This window comes from Centropristis striata, chromosome 22, assembly GCF_030273125.1.
Source record: "Centropristis striata isolate RG_2023a ecotype Rhode Island chromosome 22, C.striata_1.0, whole genome shotgun sequence".
Lineage (NCBI taxonomy): Eukaryota > Metazoa > Chordata > Actinopteri > Perciformes > Serranidae > Centropristis > Centropristis striata.
The window spans coordinates 13,836,733-13,851,865 of record NC_081538.1 but is presented as its reverse complement, the minus strand read 5'-3'; the positions used below and the strand labels follow the sequence as shown (position 1 = coordinate 13,851,865).

Below are 15,133 nucleotides of genomic sequence, written 5' to 3'. Positions count from 1 at the left end.
CCACCGAGACCATGCGAACCGGCGACTGTGTCGCTGAGAGACCATGTGAACCGGTGACTCTGTCGCTGAGACCATGTGAACCAGTAACTCTGTCGCTGAGACCATGTGAACCAGTAACTTTGTCGCTGAGAACATGTGAACCAGTAACTCTGCCTCCGAGACCATGCAAACCAGTAACTCTCCCGCTAAGACCATGCGAACCGGCGACTGCCACTGAGACCATGCGAACCGGCGACTGCTACTGAGACCATGCGAACCGGCGTCTGCCACCGAGACCATGCGAACCGGCGACTGTGTCGCTGAGAGACCATGTGAACCGGTGACTCTGTCGCTGAGACCATGTGAACCAGTAACTCTGCCGCTGAGACCATGTGAAGCAGTAACTTTGTCGCTGAGACCATGTGAACCAGTAACTCTGCCTCTGAAACCATGCAAACCAGTAACTCTCCCGCTAAGACCATGTGAACCAGTAACTCTGCCTCTGAAAACATGCAAACCAGTAACTCTCCCGCTAAGACCATGCGAACCGGCGACTGCCACTGAGACCATGCGAACCGGCGACTGCTACTGAGACCATGTGAACCGGCGACTGCCACCGAGACCATGCGAACCGGCGACTGTGTCGCTGAGAGACCATGTGAACCGGTGACTCTGTCGCTGAGACCATGTGAACCAGTAACTCTGCCGCTGAGACCATGTGAAGCAGTAACTTTGTCGCTGAGACCATGTGAACCAGTAACTGTGCCTCTAAGACCATGCAAACCAGTAATTCTCCCGCTAAGACCATGCGAACCGGCGACTGCCACTGAGACCACGCGAACCGGCGACTGCTACTGAGACCATGTGAACCGGCGACTGCCACCGAGACCATGCGAACCGGCGACTGTGTCGCTGAGAGACCATGTGAACCGGTGACTCTGTCGCTGAGACCATGTGAACCAGTAACTCTGCCGCTGAGACCATGTGAAGCAGTAACTTTGTCGCTGAGACCATGTGAACCAGTAACTCTGCCTCTGAGACCATGCAAACCAGTAACTCTCCCGCTAAGACCATGCGAACCGGCGACTGCCACTGAGACCATGCGAACCGGCGACTGCTACTGAGACCATGTGAACCGTCGACTGCCACCGAGACCATGCGAACCGGCGACTGTGTCGCTGAGAGACCATGTGAACCGGTGACTCTGTCGCTGAGACCATGTGAAGCAGTAACTTTGTCGCTGAGACCATGTGAACCAGTAACTCTGCCTCCGAGACCATGCAAACCAGTAACTCTCCCGCTAAGACCATGCGAACCGGCGACTGCCACTGAGACCATGCGAACCGGCGACTGCTACTGAGAACATGCGAACCGGCGACTGCCACCGAGACCATGCGAACCGGCGACTGTGTCGCTGAGAGACCATGTGAACCGGTGACTCTGTCGCTGAGACCATGTGAACCAGTAACTCTGCCGCTGAGACCATGTGAAGCAGTAACTTTGTCGCTGAGACCATGTGAACCAGTAACTGTGCCTCTAAGACTATGCAAACCAGTAATTCTCCCGCTAAGACCATGCGAACCGGCGACTGCCACTGAGACCACGCGAACCGGCGACTGCTACTGAGACCATGTGAACCGGCGACTGCCACCGAGACCATGCGAACCGGCGACTGTGTCGCTGAGAGACCATGTGAACCGGTGACTCTGTCGCTGAGATCATGTGAACCAGTAACTCTGCCGCTGAGACCATGTGAAGCAGTAACTTTGTCGCTGAGACCATGTGAACCAGTAACTGTGCCTCTAAGACCATGCAAACCAGTAATTCTGCCGCTAAGACCATGCGAACCGGCGACTGCCACTGAGACCACGCGAACCGGCGACTGCTACTGAGACCATGTGAACCGGCGACTGCCACCGAGACCATGCGAACCGGCGACTGTGTCGCTGAGAGACCATGTGAACCGGTGACTCTGTCGCTGAGACCATGTGAACCAGTAACTCTGCCGCTGAGACCATGTGAAGCAGTAACTTTGTCGCTGAGACCATGTGAACCAGTAACTGTGCCTCTAAGACCATGCAAACCAGTAATTCTCCCGCTAAGACCATGCGAACCGGCGACTGCCACTGAGACCACGCGAACCGGCGACTGCTACTGAGACCATGTGAACCGGCGACTGCCACCGAGACCATGCGAACCGGCGACTGTGTCGCTGAGAGACCATGTGAACCGGTGACTCTGTCGCTGAGACCATGTGAACCAGTAACTCTGCCGCTGAGACCATGTGAAGCAGTAACTTTGTCGCTGAGACCATGTGAACCAGTAACTCTGCCTCTGAGACCATGCAAACCAGTAACTCTCCCGCTAAGACCATGCGAACCGGTGACTGCCACTGAGACCATGCGAACCGGCGACTGCTACTGAGACCATGTGAACCGTCGACTGCCACCGAGACCATGCGAACCGGTGACTGTGTCGCTGAGAGACCATGTGAACCGGTGACTCTGTCGCTGAGACCATGTGAAGCAGTAACTTTGCCTCCGAGACCATGCAAACCAGTAACTCTCCCGCTAAGACCATGCGAACCGGCGACTGCCACTGAGACCATGCGAACCGGCGACTGCTACTGAGAACATGCGAACCGGCGACTGCCACCGAGACCATGCGAACCGGCGACTGTGTCGCTGAGAGACCATGTGAACCGGTGACTCTGTCGCTGAGACCATGTGAACCAGTAACTCTGCCGCTGAGACCATGTGAAGCAGTAACTTTGTCGCTGAGACCATGTGAACCAGTAACTGTGCCTCTAAGACCATGCAAACCAGTAATTCTCCCGCTAAGACCATGCGAACCGGCGACTGCCACTGAGACCACGCGAACCGGCGACTGCTACTGAGACCATGTGAACCGGCGACTGCCACCGAGACCATGCGAACCGGCGACTGTGTCGCTGAGAGACCATGTGAACCGGTGACTCTGTCGCTGAGACCATGTGAACCAGTAACTCTGCCGCTGAGACCATGTGAAGCAGTAACTTTGTCGCTGAGACCATGTGAACCAGTAACTGTGCCTCTAAGACCATGCAAACCAGTAATTCTCCCGCTAAGACCATGCGAACCGGCGACTGCCACTGAGACCACGCGAACCGGCGACTGCTACTGAGACCATGTGAACCGGCGACTGCCACCGAGACCATGCGAACCGGCGACTGTGTCGCTGAGAGACCATGTGAACCGGTGACTCTGTCGCTGAGACCATGTGAACCAGTAACTCTGCCGCTGAGACCATGTGAAGCAGTAACTTTGTCGCTGAGACCATGTGAACCAGTAACTCTGCCTCTGAAACCATGCAAACCAGTAACTCTCCCGCTAAGACCATGTGAACCAGTAACTCTGCCTCTGAAAACATGCAAACCAGTAACTCTCCCGCTAAGACCATGCGAACCGGCGACTGCCACTGAGACCATGCGAACCGGCGACTGCTACTGAGACCATGTGAACCGGCGACTGCCACCGAGACCATGCGAACCGGCGACTGTGTCGCTGAGAGACCATGTGAACCGGTGACTCTGTCGCTGAGACCATGTGAACCAGTAACTCTGTCGCTGAGACCATGTGAACCAGTAACTTTGTCGCTGAGACCATGTGAACCAGTAACTCTGTCTCCGAGACCATGCAAACCAGTAACTCTCCCGCTAAGACCATGCGAACCGGCGACTGCCACTGAGACCATGCGAACCGGCGACTGCTACTGAGACCATGCGAACCGGCGTCTGCAACCGAGACCATGCGAACCGGCGACTGTGTCGCTGAGAGACCATGTGAACCGGTGACTCTGTCGCTGAGACCATGTGAACCAGTAACTCTGCCGCTGAGACCATGTGAAGCAGTAACTTTGTCGCTGAGACCATGTGAACCAGTAACTCTGCCTCTGAAACCATGCAAACCAGTAACTCTCCCGCTAAGACCATGTGAACCAGTAACTCTGCCTCTGAAAACATGCAAATCAGTAACTCTCCCGCTAAGACCATGCGAACCGGTGACTGCCACTGAGACCATGCGAACCGGCGACTGCTACTGAGACCATGTGAACCGGCGACTGCCACCGAGACCATGCGAACCGGCGACTGTGTCGCTGAGAGACCATGTGAACCGGTGACTCTGTCGCTGAGACCATGTGAACCAGTAACTCTGCCGCTGAGACCATGTGAAGCAGTAACTTTGTCGCTGAGACCATGTGAACCAGTAACTGTGCCTCTAAGACCATGCAAACCAGTAATTCTCCCGCTAAGACCATGCGAACCGGCGACTGCCACTGAGACCACGCGAACCGGCGACTGCTACTGAGACCATGTGAACCGGCGACTGCCACCGAGACCATGCGAACCGGCGACTGTGTCGCTGAGAGACCATGTGAACCGGTGACTCTGTCGGTGAGACCATGTGAACCAGTAACTCTGCCGCTGAGACCATGTGAAGCAGTAACTTTGTCGCTGAGACCATGTGAACCAGTAACTCTGCCTCTGAGACCATGCAAACCAGTAACTCTCCCGCTAAGACCATGCGAACCGGCGACTGCCACTGAGACCATGCGAACCGGCGACTGCTACTGAGACCATGTGAACCGTCGACTGCCACCGAGACCATGCGAACCGGCGACTGTGTCGCTGAGAGACCATGTGAACCGGTGACTCTGTCGCTGAGACCATGTGAAGCAGTAACTTTGTCGCTGAGACCATGTGAACCAGTAACTCTGCCTCCGAGACCATGCAAACCAGTAACTCTCCCGCTAAGACCATGCGAACCGGCGACTGCCACTGAGACCATGCGAACCGGCGACTGCTACTGAGAACATGCGAACCGGCGACTGCCACCGAGACCATGCGAACCGGCGACTGTGTCGCTGAGAGACCATGTGAACCGGTGACTCTGTCGCTGAGACCATGTGAACCAGTAACTCTGCCGCTGAGACCATGTGAAGCAGTAACTTTGTCGCTGAGACCATGTGAACCGGTAACTGTGCCTCTAAGACCATGCAAACCAGTAATTCTCCCGCTAAGACCATGCGAACCGGCGACTGCCACTGAGACCACGCGAACCGGCGACTGCTACTGAGACCATGTGAACCGGCGACTGCCACCGAGACCATGCGAACCGGCGACTGTGTCGCTGAGAGACCATGTGAACCGGTGACTCTGTCGCTGAGACCATGTGAACCAGTAACTCTGTCGCTGAGACCATGTGAACCAGTAACTTTGTCGCTGAGACCATGTGAACCAGTAACTCTGCCTCCGAGACCATGCAAACCAGTAACTCTCCCGCTAAGACCATGCGAACCGGCGACTGCCACTGAGACCATGCGAACCGGCGACTGCTACTGAGACCATGCGAACCGGCGTCTGCCACCGAGACCATGCGAACCGGCGACTGTGTCGCTGAGAGACCATGTGAACCGGTGACTCTGTCGCTGAGACCATGTGAACCAGTAACTCTGCCGCTGAGACCATGTGAAGCAGTAACTTTGTCGCTGAGACCATGTGAACCAGTAACTCTGCCTCTGAAACCATGCAAACCAGTAACTCTCCCGCTAAGACCATGTGAACCAGTAACTCTGCCTCTGAAAACATGCAAACCAGTAACTCTCCCGCTAAGACCATGCGAACCGGCGACTGCCACTGAGACCATGCGAACCGGCGACTGCTACTGAGACCATGTGAACCGGCGACTGCCACCGAGACCATGCGAACCGGCGACTGTGTCGCTGAGAGACCATGTGAACCGGTGACTCTGTCGCTGAGACCATGTGAACCAGTAACTCTGCCGCTGAGACCATGTGAAGCAGTAACTTTGTCGCTGAGACCATGTGAACCAGTAACTGTGCCTCTAAGACCATGCAAACCAGTAATTCTCCCGCTAAGACCATGCGAACCGGCGACTGCCACTGAGACCACGCGAACCGGCGACTGCTACTGAGACCATGTGAACCGGCGACTGCCACCGAGACCATGCGAACCGGCGACTGTGTCGCTGAGAGACCATGTGAACCGGTGACTCTGTCGCTGAGACCATGTGAACCAGTAACTCTGCCGCTGAGACCATGTGAAGCAGTAACTTTGTCGCTGAGACCATGTGAACCAGTAACTCTGCCTCTGAGACCATGCAAACCAGTAACTCTCCCGCTAAGACCATGCGAACCGGCGACTGCCACTGAGACCATGCGAACCGGCGACTGCTACTGAGACCATGTGAACCGTCGACTGCCACCGAGACCATGCGAACCGGCGACTGTGTCGCTGAGAGACCATGTGAACCGGTGACTCTGTCGCTGAGACCATGTGAAGCAGTAACTTTGTCGCTGAGACCATGTGAACCAGTAACTCTGCCTCCGAGACCATGCAAACCAGTAACTCTCCCGCTAAGACCATGCGAACCGGCGACTGCCACTGAGACCAAGCGAACCGGCGACTGCTACTGAGACCATGTAAACCGGCAACTGCCACTGAGACCATGCGAACCGGCGACTGCCACTGAGACCATGCGAACCGGCGACTGCCACTGAGACCATGCGAACCTGCGACTGCTACTGAGACCATGTGAACCGACGACTGCCACCGAGACCATGCGAATCGGCGACTCTGTCGCTGAGAGACCATGTGAACCGGTGACTCTGTCGCTGAGACCATGCGAACCAGTAACTCTGCCGCTGAGACCATGCAAACCAGTAACTCTGCCGCTGAGACCATGCGAACCTGCGACCGCCACTGAGACCATGCAAACCGGCGACTGCCACTGAGACCATGCGAACCTGCGACTGCTACTGAGACCATGTGAACCGACGACTGCCACCGAGACCATGCGAATCGGCGACTCTGTCGCTGAGAGACCATGTGAACCGGTGACTCTGTCGCTGAGACCATGCGAACCAGTAACTCTGCCGCTGAGACCATGCAAACCAGTAACTCTGCCGCTGAGACCATGCGAACCTGCGACCGCCACTGAGACCATGCAAACCTGCGACTGCCACTGAAACTATGTGAACCTGCGACTGCTACTGAGACCATGTAAACCGGCAACTGCCACTGAGACCATGCGAACCGGCGACTGCCACTGAGACCATGCGAACCTGCGACTGCCACTGAGACCATGCGAACCTGCGACTGCCACTGAGACTATGCGAACCTTCGACTGCTACTGAGACCATGCGAACCGGCGACTGCCACCGAGACCATGCGAACCGGCGACTGTCACCGAGACCATGCGAACCTGCGACTGCCACTGAGACCATGCGAACCTGCGACTGCTACTGAGACCATGCAAACCGGTGACTGCCACTGAGACCATGCGAACCTGCGACTGCTACTGAGACCATGTGAACCGACGACTGCCACCGAGACCATGTGAACCGGTGACTCTGTCGCTGAGAGACCATGTGAACCGGTGACTCTGTCGCTGAGAGACCATGTGAACAATTTACATAATTTCATATGAAAAATACTAAATAGTATCAATTTCTTTAAATGAGATTAGAATTTAAAGTAAAACAAATATTTCACCTGAAATTAATATATTATTAATGCGGGCTTATTAAGGATATTTAACCCATCATTTCAGGACTGTCAATAATTTTTCATTTTATCCAATGAGACTTTAGTCTCAGTTTATTATTGTGTTTGTGGTAATCTACATTTGAATGTCATTATAGTTATGTTTTAGAAGATAAAACTAATGTTAATTGCAAAATGAATGTCATTGAAAATAATGTTAATGTCATTGAAAGGCCTTGAAAATCTACCATTGCTTTTTTTGTTTGTTTGATGTGCTTCTCTCTGGGTCAGGATTAGCAAAACTATCGTAACATTTTGAAGCAACCAAGTAGGTTGATGGTTATGTATACAGATAGCTTTCCCCTGAGACGCCGGTGTTGGTCTCTTGCATGCAATGTTTAGACTTACCCTTTCCGCCCCCTCCCCAGCAACAACAATTACAAATATCACAAAAGTTTTGTTAATCTAAAAAGTTACCATCAAGATGTAACCTCTCCTTGGATGGAAGTGTGTGCAATGGTTGGTTTAAAAAAAAAAAAGATGATGTTTAGTATATTTAGTTGACTTGCATTAAGTCATGTATTTAAATATACATTTCATGTTTGTGTTTGTTGAAATGGAATACAGACAATGTTTTGTGTATCACTTTGTGCAGAATTAACAATTGAAGAATTTTTTAAAAAGCTTATCTTTTCAACTGGTGAACGGGGGCAAGTGGGTCCAGAGGTCATCCAGCTGTTCTTGGACTGTGGGGGTGTCTGTATTTTCAGAACCTGATGACACATAATACCAAATGTATTCATACATTATAAATACTCAATTGTGAATTAATATTTTATTATTCAAAGGAAGTAGTTAAGACAGCAGATTGTATTATCAGGCCATGTCTGTGTCCACTGTGATGGGGAAAAAAACAAATCCATACCTTGTAGACTGGAGAAGGAGTTGTGGGTCCGTGATCCATCATCCACAGCCGGCTGGTTAACGGAGGTCTTTGAGGTACCCCATGGTCGGAAGTGGTTGGGCTCAGTGGGGCAGGATCTGCAAGGTCGAGACTTGTCCAACGCACTTTCTGAGCGGCATCTTGGAAGCAGTGGTCTTCCTCGTCTCACTTGGTTCTGCAATATACAATAGCCTGTACAACAATAACTCACAAAATAACACAATTGTAACAATAATATGCAATTGTAAGTGATCTGAACTAAATTAATTTGCTAACTTAACTGTCCCTAGACCAGCATAAAAAGCTAAACTATACAAACTAAATACTCTACTATAAACCTAACCTATTCCTAACCTAACCTAAATATAAATGTGCAAATAATATGAAAAGTTAGCTTAGTCTGTCTTGAAGATGCTGGACACAGGAAACCTGGAAAAGTCAGAAAATGCAGTAACTTCTATACTATATATTGAGGACCACATGCTGAAAAATCTGCATAATGACAACAAACAACAACATGGTGATGGCTTCTCTGGTTTTAGCCTACAAAATAAATAAATACAACATGTTAATGAGACAGCAATACTTAATTAGATGAGAGTTTGACCAAGCGTCAATTAATGAATGAACATTATTGTTACCAATTTTTTTTTACTAGTTACTAGTTTTTGTACTAAGAATCTATTTTCCCCCCCATTCTCTGATTTAAAAATAAATAAATACACGAATAATACTAATAATATTGATTATCCAAAATACACCGTTCCTTCAAATATATTTGTATATCACTATACATGACATCACAGAACAGTGGTTGAAAGTTCTTTATAAATAATAATTTCAGTGTTTCTCAACATTACAGAAGCATTTTTTTTAAATTGCTTACCTGAAAAGGTGAAGACAAACAACTGAATGCTGAAGGTCAATGAAGAACTGGATACTCAAGTCTCTTAGGTGATGTAGTGTTTATCTATAACAGGATGACAACCGTGAGCATTGCAGCAATGTAACAATAATGTGTTATTAATGTTTTAAATAACTGAATTAATGTATCACTTATTTATAAAAATCAGTATGAAGCTGAATATAATAATTTGGATTAAATACACATATAGCAACTCTAGAAACATAGCAAAAATTTCAGCATATGTGCCCCTCTGCATCCTTTATAGATAATATAAATTTTAACTTTCTTCATACATTTTTACGTGTTTTACACATTTTTATAGCACCCATGGTCCTCAGGGGTCAAAAAGGACCTCATGACATTAGACTGGTTTTAGGAAATGTAGAAAAAAATATTACCAACTTTTTTTTCACCTTTTAAGGTAACTCATGACCAAAAAAAATCATATTTCATTTTCATTTTTTTTCATTATTATTGGTCAATTTTATTCAAATATACAAATATCAAAACATAAGTTTCACTAAAAGTTGACATGACCTACTCTGTGCATTCCAATCAATAATTATTTTTTGCCACTATTACTATTGAAAAAAGTATCCAGGGTTTTTTTTTTTACTTTTTTCTCTCTTGAAATGGAGGCCTAATTTTGAATATTTGACTAAAATTGACCAATAATAAAGAAAAAATTATGAAAATTATATAACAATCAATCAATTTCTGGGGCATGAGTTGCCTTAAATGATAAAATGATTGTAAGTTGGTAAAAAAAATTTCTACGTGTCCTAAAAACAGTCTTGTGTCATGGGATCCTTTTTGACCCCTGAGGACCATGGGTATATAGTTGACGGGAGGACCACACAAGGGTTAAAAAAAAAAAATGCATAATTTATGAAAGTAGTTTATGTTAATAACAGTCTTTGACAAACACTCACCAGTAAATAAATGGTCAAACTGTAAATCTGTGAGGTGAAAAACAGGATTAAAGCTTGCTAAGAAGATGAAGATGAATGGATAGGTTGATAATTCTATTGACACCACAGCTCGGTAACACCATGGTAATAGTTAGATAATAATCTGATAATAGTGGCGAATACTTTCAAAAGCTTTCAGTGTAATAGTACCCAAATGCACCCTATAGTGAATTTAAGCCATTAATGGCTATGTCTCGGGTATTACAAATACACCATATTACATAATAACCTCTATTATCAAAATAGTACTGCAGTATTAATATAAGAAAACAGGATTAAAGCCTACAACAAAAATGCTTCACAGCACCACTTGACACACACACACACACACACACACAGAGTACATTAATATTAGTCATAGGAACACATACTTCAGGTACCAGTTGACATGACAAATTGGAAAAAAGAAATGATAATAGTTTTGGTAATAGTCTGCTAACAGTAGTGAGTAACATTGACATTGACACAATGTAAATTTTAAATGGTGAAGTAAACTACTAGTTCATCATTACAGTACATTTTTACAGCCCTGACTCCATGGTTAAATGTATATCCCCATGATTATGTTTTCTTTTTAACCTCTCATTACCAAGTGACATGAGTTTCAGTTTAATATTATCCAAATACACCGAATGTTCAAATTTAGCCATTGATGAGTATGACATTGGTATTACTATTACACCTTATTACATAAGAATACCAAAACATCCTCACAAAAAACAGGACTACATTATCAAGAAGCTACCATCAAAATCCACATAAAATTAGCTACATATCACAGTTAAACAAAAATTAGTCAGGCCAACATTGTACACAAACCCTACATTAAAAATGGCATTTGGACAACATTAATCAAGGAAAATAGCATAAGCTAGCAATTTTTAGCATTATTATATTACTATTAGCATAATGACCCCTTCCCAGATAGACACAAGACAAAACACAGCAATCATAAACTTTTGTGGCCGAGATTATCAACCCACAATGCATTATAGGCTGTCTGTCAGTAGCATCAAATCAGTCAAACCATGCAATGCACTCTTAGAATCAATAGTGTTTGCTAACACCAGACACATCTCCTGTTATAACAACTGTTAGCATCATGGTAACTGTAACATGGAGTAACTGTGAAGATATTCTGCCTCGACGGACCATTTCTAAATTGCTTCGAAATGATGCTAAAGCTAGCTCGCTAGAGAGCGCTAGCTCAGACCCAAGACCAGTAGCCGCGAATAAATTAGCAAAATAAAATGACAAACATCGTCCAAAAAACTCAAATAACTTGCAACTACATTTCACAAAATTTTCGACAGTAGTTTAAAAGTTCAAATATGAAAATGCTAACATTATAAGGCACAGCTGTAACGGTAGTATGCCAGCGAAATATACAGCAAATAAAAACATGTCTTCCTACCTCAGACGAAAAGCCAGAGTCCCGCCAGCGGACAGGATTTACATCAAGCCAAAACAGATTCGCCCCATAACTGTGCTCCAATCCAGTGATTCCCAGCCGCTGTTCCGCGGCACACAAGTGTGCGAACATTTGTTAAACATGCTTCAGCACGCATGGCATGGTCCAGGTCAGCCTCCTGACAGCAGATAGACTCAGGACACACCGACACCAGCCTGTCGACCCGCTCCGCCCCCCAGACGAGCTCCGGCTCCACATCCTCCTCTCTCCGGACCACCGCTCCAGTCTCTGATCAGAAAGTCTTCCAATGTTCATCAAACAACCGTTGTTGTTCTTTAGATGACGCCGCCGCTACCAGCTGTCAGCAGTAAACTGAAAAGGCACCCACGTGGAGGGCTGGAAAATGACCAATCATAAGAGGCCTGGGGTCAGCCTTGGCCCCGCCCCCAATGTGTCAAAAGTCCTCGCTCCGCGCGAATAGAGCTCCACCGCGAGCGAGCACGGGGGAGAATCTGCTTCACTCAGTTGCTGAATATGTGCGCGAAGATCAAACAATTGCGCGCGGCAGTTGAAATCTGCGCGCGTGACACGAAATAAATGCGCATGCAGATGTGTTATCGATCACACGACTTTTGACTCAAATATGACGCCATAAAGTAACAGCATTTTTTAACCTTTTTATTACCAGTGATGAAGCGTAGAGTCGTAGTCGTGAACGTCATGAAACAACCGTTGTTCTTTAGATGATGCCGTCGCTCCCAGCTGTCAGCAGTAAACTGAAAAGGCACCCACGTGGAGGGCTGGAAAATGACCAATCATTAGAGGCCCGGGGTCAGCCTTGGCCCCGCCCCCAATGTGTCAAAAGTCAGTCACTCAGTTGCTGAATATGTGCGTAGATCAAGCAAGTGCGAGCGGCAGTTGAAATCTGCCTGCGTGACACGAAATAAATGCGCGTGCAGATGTGTTATCGCTTGCACGACTTTTGACCATAGCTTTTGACTCAAATATGAGGCCATATTTCTTGTTTCTAAATGGGTTTGCCGTGACACGGAGCAGAGACCTTGCAGTCCAGCGGTGCATGCTGTCTCTCTGAAGCAGAGGATGGCGGTCGTCGGCTTGATTGCTCTGCTCTGATTGGTCAACTCCACCTGGCCACCTGGTTGCTCCTCCAAGACGGGGGCTGCATCTCATCTCCCTTAATTTTCGCCTCCTCTATCCTCGCTTGAACCGGAAGTTCTTTCGCGGGCGTCATCTTTAAGACCGTCCCAAAGCTCTTATTTGTGATCGGAGGATAGAGGATAGAGGAGGCATATCGGAGGAGGCACAAGCGGGGATACACGAGAGAATCCTATGCGGAAGTCTTTTAGCGGTGGCCCCGCCCCCTGACTCGTTGAATAGACGCAGCAGCTGATCGGACTGATGTTATACATCGCAACATCGCTGTAGTTTCATACCGGAGTGACGACAGATCACAGATTAAACTAAAGTGTGTCACCACAAGTTTTATATTTTATTTATATGATTCACCATGTAATTAAAATCTGTTTTATTGTGACTCTGAACAACAAAAACACCACAAACATATTTCTACATTTATAATAAATTAAGAGAAAGATCGCTCTAGAAGTTTTTTTTATCCTTTTTGTGATCTGTTTTTTCCCCCACCATACAGATTTATTATGGATATTATTAAAGTTAAAAAAAACAGTAGAGAGTATGAGAGTCTGTCCGTCAGCAAGAAACACTTTTACATTGTTTGTCATTTTCATCAGTCCCACCTGAGGCTGATCATTACTGAGTGACATAATTTACATTTTACCTTAATCATCTAACCTAATAAAATATTGGCCGGTGTTCAGCGGACACAATCATGTTCTGGGATATTAGATAATTAATTTATCACCAGGATCGTCTACTACGACGGTGTATTAGGGCCATGTATGAAAAAATAAATATATATGGACCCAGGGGGAGAGGGACCCAGCCACCATGGCATGATTAAAAACACATAACATGAGGTGATGGTACTACATCACCACATTTCATTCCTTTCTACCTGCGGGATGTCTCTCCTTCTCCATCACTCACTCTGTTTTGGGTGTTTTATCAGAGTGATCCGACTGACGCTCCCCTCCTCCTAGCGTTCACACGGAGCGATCTCTTTCAGACCTCCTCTGCTCCTTGCTTGACAGTTACAGTGTGTAACGTTCGTCTAAACTTTTTTCACAGCAGCAGGTTTATTGTTCGCAGCCTTCATTCCTCACGGACATTCTCATGTGGTGCGTCTTTACGCGTGCCATGGAGCCGGGTTTATGGAATCTTTATTCATCTTTGAAGTGTGTGTGTGTGTGTGTGTGTGTGTGTGTGTGTGTGTTTGCATTTGTGGCACCGGACAGACCCAGTGAGGCTGTGATCGGAGGATAGAGGATAGAGGATAGAGGAGGCATATCGGAGGAGGCACAAGCGAGGAAACACGAGAGAATCCTATGCGGAAGTCTTTTAGCGGTGGCCCCGCCCCCTGACTTATTGAATAGACGCAGCAGCTGATCGGACTGATGTTATACAATGCAACCGCAACATCGCTGTAGTTTCATACCGGAGTGAAGACAGATCACAGATTAAACTAAAGTGTGTCACCACAAGTTTTATATTTTATTTATATGATTCACCATGTAGTTAAAATCTGTTTTATTGTGGCTCTGCACAACAAAAACACCACAAACATATGTCTACAATTATAATAAATTAAGAGAAAGATTGCTCTAGAAGTTTTTTTTTTCCTTTTCGTGATCTGTTTTTTCCACCATACAGATTTATTATGGATATTATTATCAATCAATCAATCAATCAATCAAACTTTATTTATATAGCGCTTTTCATACATATAAATGCAACCCAAAGTGCTTTACAAGTACTTTATTAAAGTAAAAAAAAAAAAACAGTAGGCTAGAGAGTATGAGAGTCTGTCAGCCAGAAACACTTTGTCAATTGTTTTTCATTTTCATCCGTCCCACGTGAGGCTGATCATTACTGAGTGACATAATTTACATTTTACCTTAATCGTATAACCTAATAAAATATTGGCCGGTGTTCAGCGGACACAATCATGTTCGCGGATATTAAATAATTAATTTATCACCAGGATCGTCTACTACCACGGCGTATTAGGGCCATGTATGAAAAAATAAATAAATATGGACCCAGGGGAGAAGGGCCCAGCCACCATGGCATGATTAAAAACACATAACATGAGGTGATGGTACTACATCACCATATTTCATTCCTTTCTACCTGCGGGATGTCTCTTCTTCTCCATCACTCACTCTGTTTTGGTGTTTTATCAGAGTGATCTGACTGACGCTCCCCTCCTCCTCGCGTT

At 47.0% G+C, this 15,133-nt stretch overlaps 1 long non-coding RNA gene across 3 annotated transcripts; it reads right to left on the bottom strand.

The window, feature by feature from the left end:
* Nucleotides 1–8,052: 8,052 nt before the first annotated feature.
* On the bottom strand, nt 8,053–11,916 carry LOC131960953 (uncharacterized). Of its 3 annotated transcripts, XR_009389802.1 has the most exons (4): nt 11,758–11,916; nt 10,305–10,331; nt 8,448–9,435; nt 8,053–8,295 (listed from the first exon to the last, which is right to left on the bottom strand). It is a non-coding gene; the product is annotated as an uncharacterized LOC131960953 (long non-coding RNA). The 3 variants fall into 3 exon arrangements; XR_009389803.1 differs by lacking the exon at nt 10,305–10,331; XR_009389804.1 differs by lacking the exons at nt 10,305–10,331; nt 11,758–11,916 and having other exon boundaries at nt 8,448–8,894; nt 9,352–9,506.
* Nucleotides 11,917–15,133: the final 3,217 nt, after the last annotated feature.